We start from the raw sequence: 11,439 nt of genomic DNA on the forward strand, positions 1-11,439 counted from the left end.
TACTTTGGCCACCTGATGTGAAGAGCTGACTCATTGGAAAAGACCCTGATGCTGGGAGGGATTGGGGGCAGGAGGAGAAGGGGACGACAGAGGATGAGGTGGCTGGATGGCATCACTGACTCGATAGGCATGAGTCTGAGTGAACTCCGGGAGTTGGTGATGGACAGTAGGCCTGGCGTGCTTCGATTCATGGGGTCGCAAAGAGGAGGACACGGCTGAGCGACTGAACTGAACTGAACTGAACTGGCAGCAGAACCGCAGGGCAGGCACCCGATGTAGGACCGCCTTCAGGTACATCCGCGCCCCTTGGTGAACAGGGGACCACCGCAGCCCAGCTGGGGCTTCCCCAGTGGCTCAGAGGTAAAGAAGCCAATGCAGGGGACCCGCGTTCGATCCCGAGGTCGGTGAGATTCCCCTGGAGGAGGACAGGGCAACCCACTCCAGTGTTCCTGCCTGGGAGACCCCACGGACAGGGGAGCCAGGCGGGCTACAGTCCACGGGGTCGCAGAGAGTCAGACACAAATGAGCGACCCAACAAGTGCAAAGGCCCTGAGGCAGCACGTGCTTGCGGCGGCAGAGAGTGAGCGAGAGGCTGACGCGACACCTCTGAGGGCCTCGGCGGCTCCTCTGAGCCACGCGGGGAGCGGAACAGACAGCAGGCCTGCCCGAGGGGTTCCTGCAGAGTGCTGCCCATCGGCGTGTGAGCGCAGCTGTGAGCCCTGGCCCTGCCGGGCCCCAGCGGTGTGACCGTGAGGCCTGTGGCAGCGCCCACGGCAGCGCCTGGCGGGCAGTGGGCATCCCCTACAGGCCAGCGTCCCCCACTGCTCTGTGGGTCCGAGTCTTCTCCAGATGCCGAGGCTCTGGGTCCTCTGCTGCCCCAGGGAAAGGCACAGCACCCCCCACCCGGCCCCCTCCCTTCTCCTCTGGCTTCACATTCTTGGAATTGCCACAGGTGATGAATGGCTCCAAAGCCAGGCTGTCCGCAGTCCTTCTGACTTGGTAGCCTCCGGTTCCTCCACGGTGCTGGTTGGGGGGTAGCCAGGGAGCCCCTCCAGTCTCTGGGCCCTGGGCTTTCCCGGCCCCAACCCGGAGGGACAGCCCGGCCTCCGAGACTCCAGCCTGGACGGTGGGTGAGGCCCCGCGCTCCCTGGCCGGCGCCATCCTCCTGCCTCTGCACACCGCGCTTCTTCCCTCTTTCTTTTGCCAGCAGGAGCAGCCGCTGTAGCCCATGGGGCGCGGGGTGGGGAGCCGACGGGCAGAGGCGCTCACCTCCGGGGGGCCGGACCTCTGGGCTGCCGGGGTTACTTAGTGACCCCCTCATTTTCTGCCCAAGTGGTGCACCAGTACAGAATCGCCTGCCGATGCAGGAGATGCAAGAGACTCGGGTTTGATCCCTGGGTCAGGAAGATCCCCTGGAGAAGGAAATGGCAACCCACCCCAGTACTCTTGCCTGGGAGACCCCATGGACAGAACCCGATGGGCTACAATCCAAGGGGTTGCAAAGAATCAGACATTACTTAGCACTATCCCCCCCCACACCCCTCATTTGATGGGGTGCCCAGAGCCCCTGACCCTTCTGACCAGAATCCAGTGAAGACCCTCTTTCTCGCCTACCTCCGCAACTCAAGACGGCAGCTTCTTGGGGGTCCACTGCTTTGGAGGACGGGACCCAACGTGAACTCCATGAGGGGGGCTTAGGCTCTACGGGGACTTACTGATTCCCTGGGATAGATCTGAAATAAGAAATGAAAAGGTGGGGCTTCCCGCTTTCTGTGGAAGTGGAAGGAGACGCTCTGAAACCTCACAAAGCCTGTGTATAACGGCACCCACCTCCTGGGGAGGGAGCCGGCTGAGACCTTCCACCGCCTCTGCTTTCCCGTTCTCCAGACTGTCTACGACCCTTCAGCGTCTACTGGACGGTCATGGTATTGAACCCAGCACATGTCAGCCTCCGGCAGCGCGGTGTCCCGCTGGCAGGACTGGGAACTCCCCAGCCGAGCGGCGGTGGGGGTGTTGGTGACTCGGGAGTCAAGGTGGCCTCGAGCTGGGCGTGGGGAGAGGGGGAGGGGCTGGGCACAGTGCCAGGGAGCAAGGGGGTCGGGAGGGCCAGGCTGGACAAGGCGTGGTGGGCAGGTGAGTGGGTGGCGGAGGGTGAGGCGCACGTAGGCTCAGGGGACCCAGGGCCCTGCATTAGTCCCACAGGCCCTGGGGAGCCGTGGACGGCGTGTGAGCAGAAGGCTGGGTCTGGGAAGGACAGCGGGCATCTCCCAGGTTCCTTTCTCCTGCTCTGCAGCATTGATCCCACGCTTCTGTGCAGTGTGATGATCCCGAGCGCCCGTGCTCTGGACGGCAGCGTGACCTCGGGGTTGGAAGCGGCGGCTGCGGAGCTTGGCCGACTCAGACCCTCGGGCTCTGCTCTGTGGCTGCGTGGGACGTCCGCAGGCCGTGACCCCACCTCCCTGGGCTTCAGTTCCTCACCCCCAGGTTGAGAACGGCCATAAAACACCAGCCTCCTGGACGGGGCGGGCAGGCCGTCGATGAGTCAGGACACGTAAAGCATTTGAGACAAGGGGCCGGCACATAGCGAGCCCTCGAGACACCTGATCCCTGCCGTCACCCCGTTGCCGGCATCCTCGCCGACTTCGGTCTCCCTCGACGTTCGCTTTTGAGGGTTCCTCGGGGGGCAAACACGGGCTCAGGGTCTGTCGGCGGGCAGACGCCAGCCAGGCCTGTCCTGCTGCTCACCGTCAGGACGCGGTGTCCCCAGGCTCACCGTATCCATCCTCAGTGTCCGCACGAGCCCCCGATTCAGCCGGGCCTCACCTTGTTTATTCTCCTCCGAGACCCTCTCGGGATGCTGGGGCGGGGGCGTTCGTTCTCACCCCCATTTTATAGAAGGGGACACTGAGGCTCAGAGAGGTGAGGGAGCACAGCCACCAACGGCGCCCTCTGATCTGGGGGCCCCGACAGTCCCTGCATGCCCAGCTGGGACGCCCTTTCCGAGGCTGAGAGGATGCAGCAGGCGGGACAGCATGAAAAGGAAGCACTTCGGCTTCCCAGCAGGCTCTGGGGCCCCGGGCTCCAGGTGGGGAGCTGGGGAGATGGGGGCACCTCTGGCCTTTCATCTGGAGCCGGAGGTCCCTCCCCACAGGCCTCCGTGGGGGCCCCCCCATCACCCACCTGGAACCACCAGCGGGCTGCTTCTGAGGCCCACCTGTTGCCCGGCAGGTACACCAGAACCCAAGACAGGGAGGGGTCCTCCCCTGCTCCGAGAAGGAAGCGTTGCCCACCTCGAGCTGCACCCTGCCAAACTTCTGAAGCTGAAGCCCCATAAAAGCTCAGAGAGCTTCCCTCTGCCAAGCCTCACCTGCCTGCGTGGTGGCCACCCCCTCCCCTCACCCAGCTGAGGGCCTGTTAACCAGAGGCCGGACCCCTCTGAGCCTCTGCTCCCAACTCAGGACAGGGCAGAGGGGACATGCCAGGCATCTCGGGGGACCGCTCTGGCCGCACAAGTGTCCATCACACTGTCTGCCCAAGGCCCGGCAGGGCCTTTCCAACCAAAGCTGGCATCCTGGCAGCTGCCAGCTGGCTTCGTGGCTCTGAGCTGGAGTCTGCCCCGTAGCGGGCCAGCGGGCTGGGTGGTCCCTGGGGAAGCAAGCCCAGATCCCTCCCCAGCCTCCCCCTGGGGGTGGCGGGGACCCCGTGTGCCCGGTCCTGACAGTCAGCAGAGGCGGGCGCTCTGCGCTCTTAAGTCCTGCCGTGTTCTGGTTCCGAGAGACTCAGACGCACCTCCGCCACTGTGCTGAGCTGCAGAGGCCCCGCCGGGGTCACTGGCCTGGGAGCCCTACCTCCTCCCTGAAGCCCAGCATCCCTGGGGCAACCGGAACCGGTTCTCAGCGGCCGGGGCCCCGCCCAGAGGGAACCCGAATTCACCTCCCTCACTCTGCACACCCAAGCGCCTGGCTTTCAGAAGTTGGATTTTCTAGAAAAACAGGTATGTAGTGGAATGGGGACACAGCCTGCCTCAGCAGAGGGGAGAGGCAAGCCTCCAGGTAATAACTGTTCCGATAAGCGACTACTGCGTGCAGTATTTTTTTTTCCCCTTCAAAGTGGTTCGCGAAACCCAGCCTAATTAACCTTCCCCAAAGTGGGGAGGACTATCACCTGCCCCCGCTCTGACGTCCGAGGTGTGGGGTGGGTGTTCCCAGAACCCCAGAGACAGCGGAGAGGCTAGCTGAGCTGGGAGAGGCTAGCTAGGGAGCTCAAGGGAGGGACCGGCCCCTGGGAGGCTGCCCGGCGAGACGCAGAGAAGAGCAGAGATTAGAGCAAGGCGGGCGGGCTGGGAGCGGGCAGGCCTCCACCTGCCCCGAGAGCCACGGGCCGCCCCAGCTGCCTTCGTGCGGAGTCACCTCGGAACAGCCACGGCGCCGCTGCCACCTCTGCCCTCGCTCCGCCAGCTGAGAGCACTCATGCGCTCACTGTCTCGCCAACAAAAACCATCAGCCTCCCGGTGGAGGCCTCCAGGCCTTGAATTAGGAACAGGGACCACAGGTATAAAGGAAAGTGAGTCTGTGGACTGGTGGAAGGCCCAGGCCACGGCGGGACAGACCACTCGCCAAGGGGAGGGACTGACGTGGCGGAGGAAGCACAGAAGGGACACAGGGGCCGCGGCTCGGAGACGTTCCACACCACAGGCAACGTTCCATCTCAAACTGGGTTTTGAAGGGTGAGTAGGAGTTTTCCAGAAAGGGCATTCAGGCAGAGAGAGCCGCAAGTACAAAAGCATGGAGTTGGACAGGGCCTGGGGTGTCTGGGGAACCATGAGTAACTACAAACGACGGGAGCAGAGGGTGAGTACTGAGGATGGGCTTGGTTGTCAGCAGTAGGACTGGACTTATCGGACCTCACAAAAGGCTTCCCAACCTCTGCCCCATCCCTCCAGGGTGTGCAGAGGTGTGTGAGTGTGGGTCAGCTGCTGGGGGAATAGAAGGCACTTGTTGAGGTCAGAAGATACTAGCCTGGGGCTCCAGCCACTCAGCCTATTCCACCTGCCTGAGGCCTGAGGGAAGTCATAACTCGACACAGCGATAACCAGCAACACAGAAATAAAAAAGTGTTGCCTGAGACATCAGTTTTGACCACATGAGAAATCCCAAGGTAAGGGTCCTGCTCTTGTCCTGGGTCTCAGCAATGTCGCTGAAGTAACAAGGTTCTCTATGTTGCCACTCCGATTCTTTGCATGACATGCCATCTCCCCTCACGGTCACAAGACGGCTGCCACAGCCCCACTATCACATCCCCTCATGATAGCAGCTCACTCAAAAATGAAGGGAAGCTATGGCTGAAAGGCTTTCTTGATGCACATCTCTTTCTAGGAAAATTGTTCCCAGAAGTCCCTGACAGAGTTTCTTGTAAACACTATCAGCCAAAAGGAACTTGTGCCCTTCCCCAAACGAATCCCTGGCCAACGGAAGTGGGACAGTGAAGATCAACCAAGTCCGATCAGGATTCATCCTCAGAATTACACACAAAACCTTCACAGGAACAAACTCTGGATTTTTCTTTTTAAATCAGGAAGGACAAAAATGGTATCTGATCAAACCTTAAAGTTTAGAACATACGTATTTAAGAAAACTCCTTCCTTGATCTCTGTACCCTGACCGTTTTTCTTTCTACCTGCTCAGTCGCCGGGTCATACCTGACTCTATGCGACCCCATGGACTGTAGCCTGCCAGGCTCCTCCATCCATGGGATTCTCCAGGCCAAGAATCCTGGAGTGGGCTGCCGTTTCCTACTCCAGGGGATCTTCCCGACCCAGGGATCGCGCCTGCGTCTCCTGCGTCTCCTGCATTGGCAGGCGGATTCTTTAGCACTGAGCCACCTGGGAAGCCCAACCTGCTGTTAACTCTGCCATCTTAACATGTTTGTCTTTTCTTTATTGTCTGTTTCCTCATCAAATTGTCAGCTTCATGAGGCCAGAAACTTCCCTGTTTGGTTTTACTAATTGCCTGGCCTCTAGAGCAGGACTGGGCTTCCCTTGTGTTTCAGGTGGTAAAGAATGTGCCTGCAATGCAGGAGACGCAAGAGACACGGGTTCTATGCCTGGGTTGGGATGGTTCCCTGGAATAGGAAATGGCAACCCACTCCAGTATCCTTGCCTGGAAAATCCCACAGACACAGCAGCCTGGCAGGCTAGAGTCCACGGGATCACCAAGAACCGGACACGCCTGAGCACTCTCAGAGCAGGATCTGGTACACGCACACATTCAGTACACACTGAGTGAAGAAATGAGTAAACCAGACGGGGTGAGCAAGTGGAGAGGTCAGTCCAACTCGTCAAGACCTGAATGCCCTGTGGGAGCCGGAAGCCACAGAGGGTCGAGCAGGGCTGGACAAGGTTAACGGTAAATCTGGGGAAGATTTCTCTTGGCAGAAGGATCGGAGGAGCGTGCTGGAGGCCGGGAGACCCAGGAGCAGAGATGCTGTGTGCAAGGCAGACCACAGAGGACCTGAACTCGGCCCTGACCAACAAAGTGACTCTCTGGCCACCTCCCACGTCCCAGCCCCTAGACGCCGACCCCAACTCACTCTACTCACGATGCTCTTGTCCTCAGAGCTCCATGTCCAAAGTCTCCCCACCTGCCGAGCTCTGCTCAGATACCCCCTCCTCCAGGAAGTCCTCTCTGCTGCACCCTAGATCCGCGCCCCAGTCTGTGCTCCTGTCACAGCCTCCCCGGGTGTTTCCATGCCCACAGTAAGCCGGTGTCCCAGCAACATGTGGGTGAAGGAATCGGAAGCCTAGAGGGGGCAGACTTCTGGAGGGCAGAGGCTTTAGGAACGTGAGGGATCACAGATGCAATGCAAGGCCAGCCCATGGAAGCTTCTGGAAGCACACAGGGCTAGGTGGGCCAGCAGCCCAGCTTCTTCGAGTGGGAGGAAGAGTGAGGGCTTCGAGGTCTGGCCGAGGACGGCAGGGGAGGGAAGAGAATGCACCACCTTACCTCACAGCAAAAAGCCCCATTTGATAGAGGACAGAACTGAGGTTCAGGGAACCCTTTCTCCAAGGCTGCAGAGTCAAGCCTGGCCCCTGCAGCTGCCAGGCTCCTTTCTAAACTTGGATTTCTCAAAGGGAGTTTTATCCCCCAGGGGCACGTGGACTTTTACGGGGTGTTTATGTTCATTCCGGTAGCCGGGAGGGCGCGGCTACTCCCACTCGGCAGACAGGATCCCAGGAGCTGGACATCTCAACACACAGGACTGTCCCGCCAGGCAGACCTGTCGGCACCCCGTTTGTGATCTCCAGAGTCTAGAATCTCACTCTATTTTGCATTTAAACACACGGCGGTTTTATTATATTTTGCAAGGTTATTTTATATATTTTTTAAATACACATGAACTTGCCAGGAGTGGAAACACTGTGTAAATCAAGGAAGGCAACGCTTTCTGTCTGCCCGGACTTTGCCAAGAGTTGCTCTCCATTTCATAACACCACCTGCAGCCCCAGTTACCGTAAACCACACCTGGCTGAGTCTGCACCTGCAGCTGTTGTATACACAGAACATTCTACCCATGTGCATAAATGTATGTTTCAGCTCTTACATTTTTCAGCTATAGAGTCCTATTTCTCTCAGGCCTAAACGCATTCATTGTAACATCAAGGACTTCCATGGCGTCCCAAGAGTCTGTGCTTCCACTGCAGGGGACACGGGTTCAATCCCTGGTCTGGGAACTAAGATCCCACACGCTGCGAGTCAAGTAAGCCCATGTGCCACAGGTACTGAGCCTGCCCCCTGCAGCCTGGGCTCCGCAACAGGAGAAGTCGCAGCACTGAGAAGCCTGCACGCTGCAACCAAGAGAAGCCCTGGCTGGGCACCACCAGAGGACGCCCGCGTGCAGCGACAAAGCCCCAGCGCATCCAAAATAATAATAATAATAATAAATAGGCACAATCACTTGAGAACTTGACCCTCTCTCCTGGATATACAGTCCTGCCTGAGCGTTCATGTCATGACACACGTGTTATTCCGTGACAAGTACTTCTCCTTTCATATTACAACTTGGGCATCGTATTGATTTGCTTAGATTATGGGTTGCAAGTAGGTAATGCTATCTATGAATGCGATTTCAGAAGAGGAGAGGAACCTCTGCAGCGTACTCGTGAGTGGGGCGGGGGAAGGCTGTGGGTCTCAGCTCCAAGCCACGGGGCCTCGGCCCAGAGGAAGGCCCACAGTACAGACCTCAGGCAGAGCCTTGCAGCGTGTTCCCTCGACAACCCCTGCTAGGGTCTCCTCTGGGTCAGACCTCCTGTGAGTGAGGGCGGGAGGACACAGGCGGTTCTTGTCTGCGGAACAGGTGTGCGAGGGGCTTGGGGCTTGGGGGAGGCGTGGTGAGCTCCCCAAACAAACCACAGCGCCGCCAGTACCACCAGCCTCTTCAATGCCCCCGATCCTTAACGAGGAGAGCAGACCGTCTCGGGTGAGAGGAGGTACATAACTGGGTAGAGAATCGGAAGGAGAGGTCGCGGGTTTCCGGAGCGTGATTTCCAGAAGTGACTGGGCAAGGAGAAGCCCAGGGGGGGTCTGCCTGAATTGAGCCGAGTTGATCATTGATAAAAGGAGATACGAGGGGGAGAGGTGGCGGAAATCCCCGCAGCCAAAGGGTGAAAAGACGCCGGCTCTGACGCCGCTCGGCCACAGGGTGGCAGTGTTGGCACGAGGCAGCTTGGTTGCGGCTCAGGCTGGGTGGAGGGTGTTTAAGGGCAGGCAGCCCAGGGGTTTTCAGAGGCGAGGTGCGGAGAAAGGCGTTCACAAGCCCGTCAGAGGCCAAGTTAGCTTGTGATTTCAGCACTGGCTGCACTGTGTTACGTATCTGCAGAGTCGATTCTTTTTAAACACAGGAGTAGAAATAAATGCCGATTTGCACATCACACAGGCTTGGCATAACGGCGGTTTAGGACCCTCTCAGGTGCAGGTCCCAAGCTGTCTTAGGCACAAATAGGGCTTCTTCCCTCACTAACTGAAAAGGCAAAGAGTAGATCAGCCTTCAGGTGAAGCTTACTACAGGGGACAAGGACCAGGCTCGCTCACCACCTCCACGGGGTCACCTCTGCACGGGCTATTTGCCCAGGCAGGTCACCTGTTGGGGTGAAGAGAGGGGCGCAGAGGCGTCCACACCCCTCTTCCAGCTTTAGGTCCTTGAGGGCAAGAGAATGCAAAGAGGAGTCTGGTTATTTCCGATTGGCCAGGACTCAGTCAGGTGATAACCCAGGATCCAGTCACTGTGGCTGGGGCAGTGATGCACAGACTGGCACTTGCCGTGGCTGGGGCCAGGGTGGAGGGCATCGGGCGGGGCAGACCACCAGAGAGGCATGAACTCACAGGGCAAGACGGGCACTCGGCAAAGAAGGGGTGAGGGGCGCTGCAGAGAGGTTTGTCCAATATCCGGACACAAACGCGCCGAACCTGCCCAGAGAAGAGGCACCGAGGGCCAGCCGCACGTGAAAAGATGCTCAACACCCTTAGTCATAAGGCAAAGTAAATCAAAGCCCCAGAAGATCCCACTTCACACCCACCGGGCCAGTTCTCGTAAAAAAAGAGACAAGGAGTGCTGGCGAGGATGTGGAGAAACTGAAGACCTGAGACGCTGCTGGCGGGAATGGACAGCGGTGCAGCTGCCGCGGTGGACAGCTTGGACGGGCCTCACAGTTAAGCATGAGTCATCGTGTGTCCCAGCAACTCCACTCCTGGGTACATACGGAAAACCTATGATCACACAAAAGCTTGCACATGGGTGTACACAACACCACTATTCGCGGTATTCAGATGGTGGGAACAACCCAAACATCCAAACTGATGAATGGATAAACACGATGTTGTCTATCCACACAACGGAATATTATTCAGCCACAAAAAAGGAATGAAGTCCTGGCACCTGGCACAACAGGAATGAACCTGGAAAACCTCAGGCTCAGCGAGAGAGGTCAGACGCTAAGGCCACGTATCGTGTGATTCCTTTTGTATCCAAGGTCCAGGACAGGCAAATCCATCGGGACAGAAAGTGGATTTGTGGCTTCCTGGTGCGAAGGGCTGTCAGAAGTGACCGCTAAATGGCTCAGGGTTTACCTGGAGGTTGAGTACATCCTGGAAGTAGATAGAGGTGATGAGAGAATAACCCTGTCAATAGACTAAAAACAAACAAACAAAAGAGCCCCTGAATTGATCACTTTGGGGTGATGGATTTTATTGCATGTGAACTATATATTGATTTAAATAAGGAACAAACAGCACACATACCCATTATGTGGAACCCAAGAAGGGCCAGGACATGCCTGAAGAAGAGAGTTGAGGACCTCCTTATCAGATACCCAGATGTGTTAAGAACTGCAGCGATCAAGACCGGGATGCCTGGGGTTTCACTGAAATCTGGCGCTGGCGATACCACGTTAGTGATGAGCCTCCATGAAAACACCCAGTGACATTCCACGGACGTCTGTGCGCCTCTCATTCCAGTGACCCACAAGGTGATAAATCATGCTGTCAGCGGCAAAGGAAAACCAGACAGGGGCTGTAAAGAGCAGCTTCTCGAAGTGGGGTCCGTGGCCTCCCGTGCCGAGCGTCTCTGGGGGTGTGAAGTGTCAGGACTGCGCTGTGAAGGTGATGACGATGGATGCTGCTCTGGTCAAGTTCATCCTTCTCAGTCCAGGCTCCCAGCTCCTTTGAAGATCATTCAGGAAGAGAGTAACCTTGCTATACTTCCTCAAGATGCAAAAAATTAGGATGCATATTTTCTCCAGCATATTGAAGGACTAAAGGATTTAGAACACTTTTAAAAAACTGAAAAGACATAATGATCCACGGATGTTGACAACCGACAGACATTTTGCTAAAGGGATGGACAAGACTTGGTGAAATTGTGGCCGCCAAAAGAACACTAGCGTTACCCTTCTAAGAAATGGGCTTCCCTGGTGGTTCAGATGGTAAAGAATTTGACTGCAATGGAGGAGACTCAGGTTCCATCCCTGGGTCAGGAAGATACCCTGGAGAAGGGAAGGACAACCCACGCCAGTATCCTTGCCTGGAGAATCCCATGGACAGAGGAGCCTGGCGGGCTACAGTCCATGGGATCACAAAGATGTGGAAATCAGCTTTTAAAATTTGTGTTTCCCACATCCCAAATTCCCTTGTCAAAATTTTGATAAGCCTGATGATGTCACAGGAATTTGGTGGGTTGGTTTTTTTTTTAATAAGTCTTTAAGGCCAGAATTTATTTCTACTTGTAAATGTTCAAGACACTTTAACAGGGCCCAAAGATGTTCAGGTTTAATAAAAGGTCATACTGAGGAGGTATCTGCTGGTTCCTCCGTTGCTAAAGGCTCAATTTAATCCTGGTTAATCACACACCCTGATAATTCTTCTAGTCAGTAGCAGAGATCTGTTCTGA

This window comes from Muntiacus reevesi, chromosome 4 (assembly GCF_963930625.1).
Source record: "Muntiacus reevesi chromosome 4, mMunRee1.1, whole genome shotgun sequence".
NCBI classification, from domain to species: domain Eukaryota; kingdom Metazoa; phylum Chordata; class Mammalia; order Artiodactyla; family Cervidae; genus Muntiacus; species Muntiacus reevesi.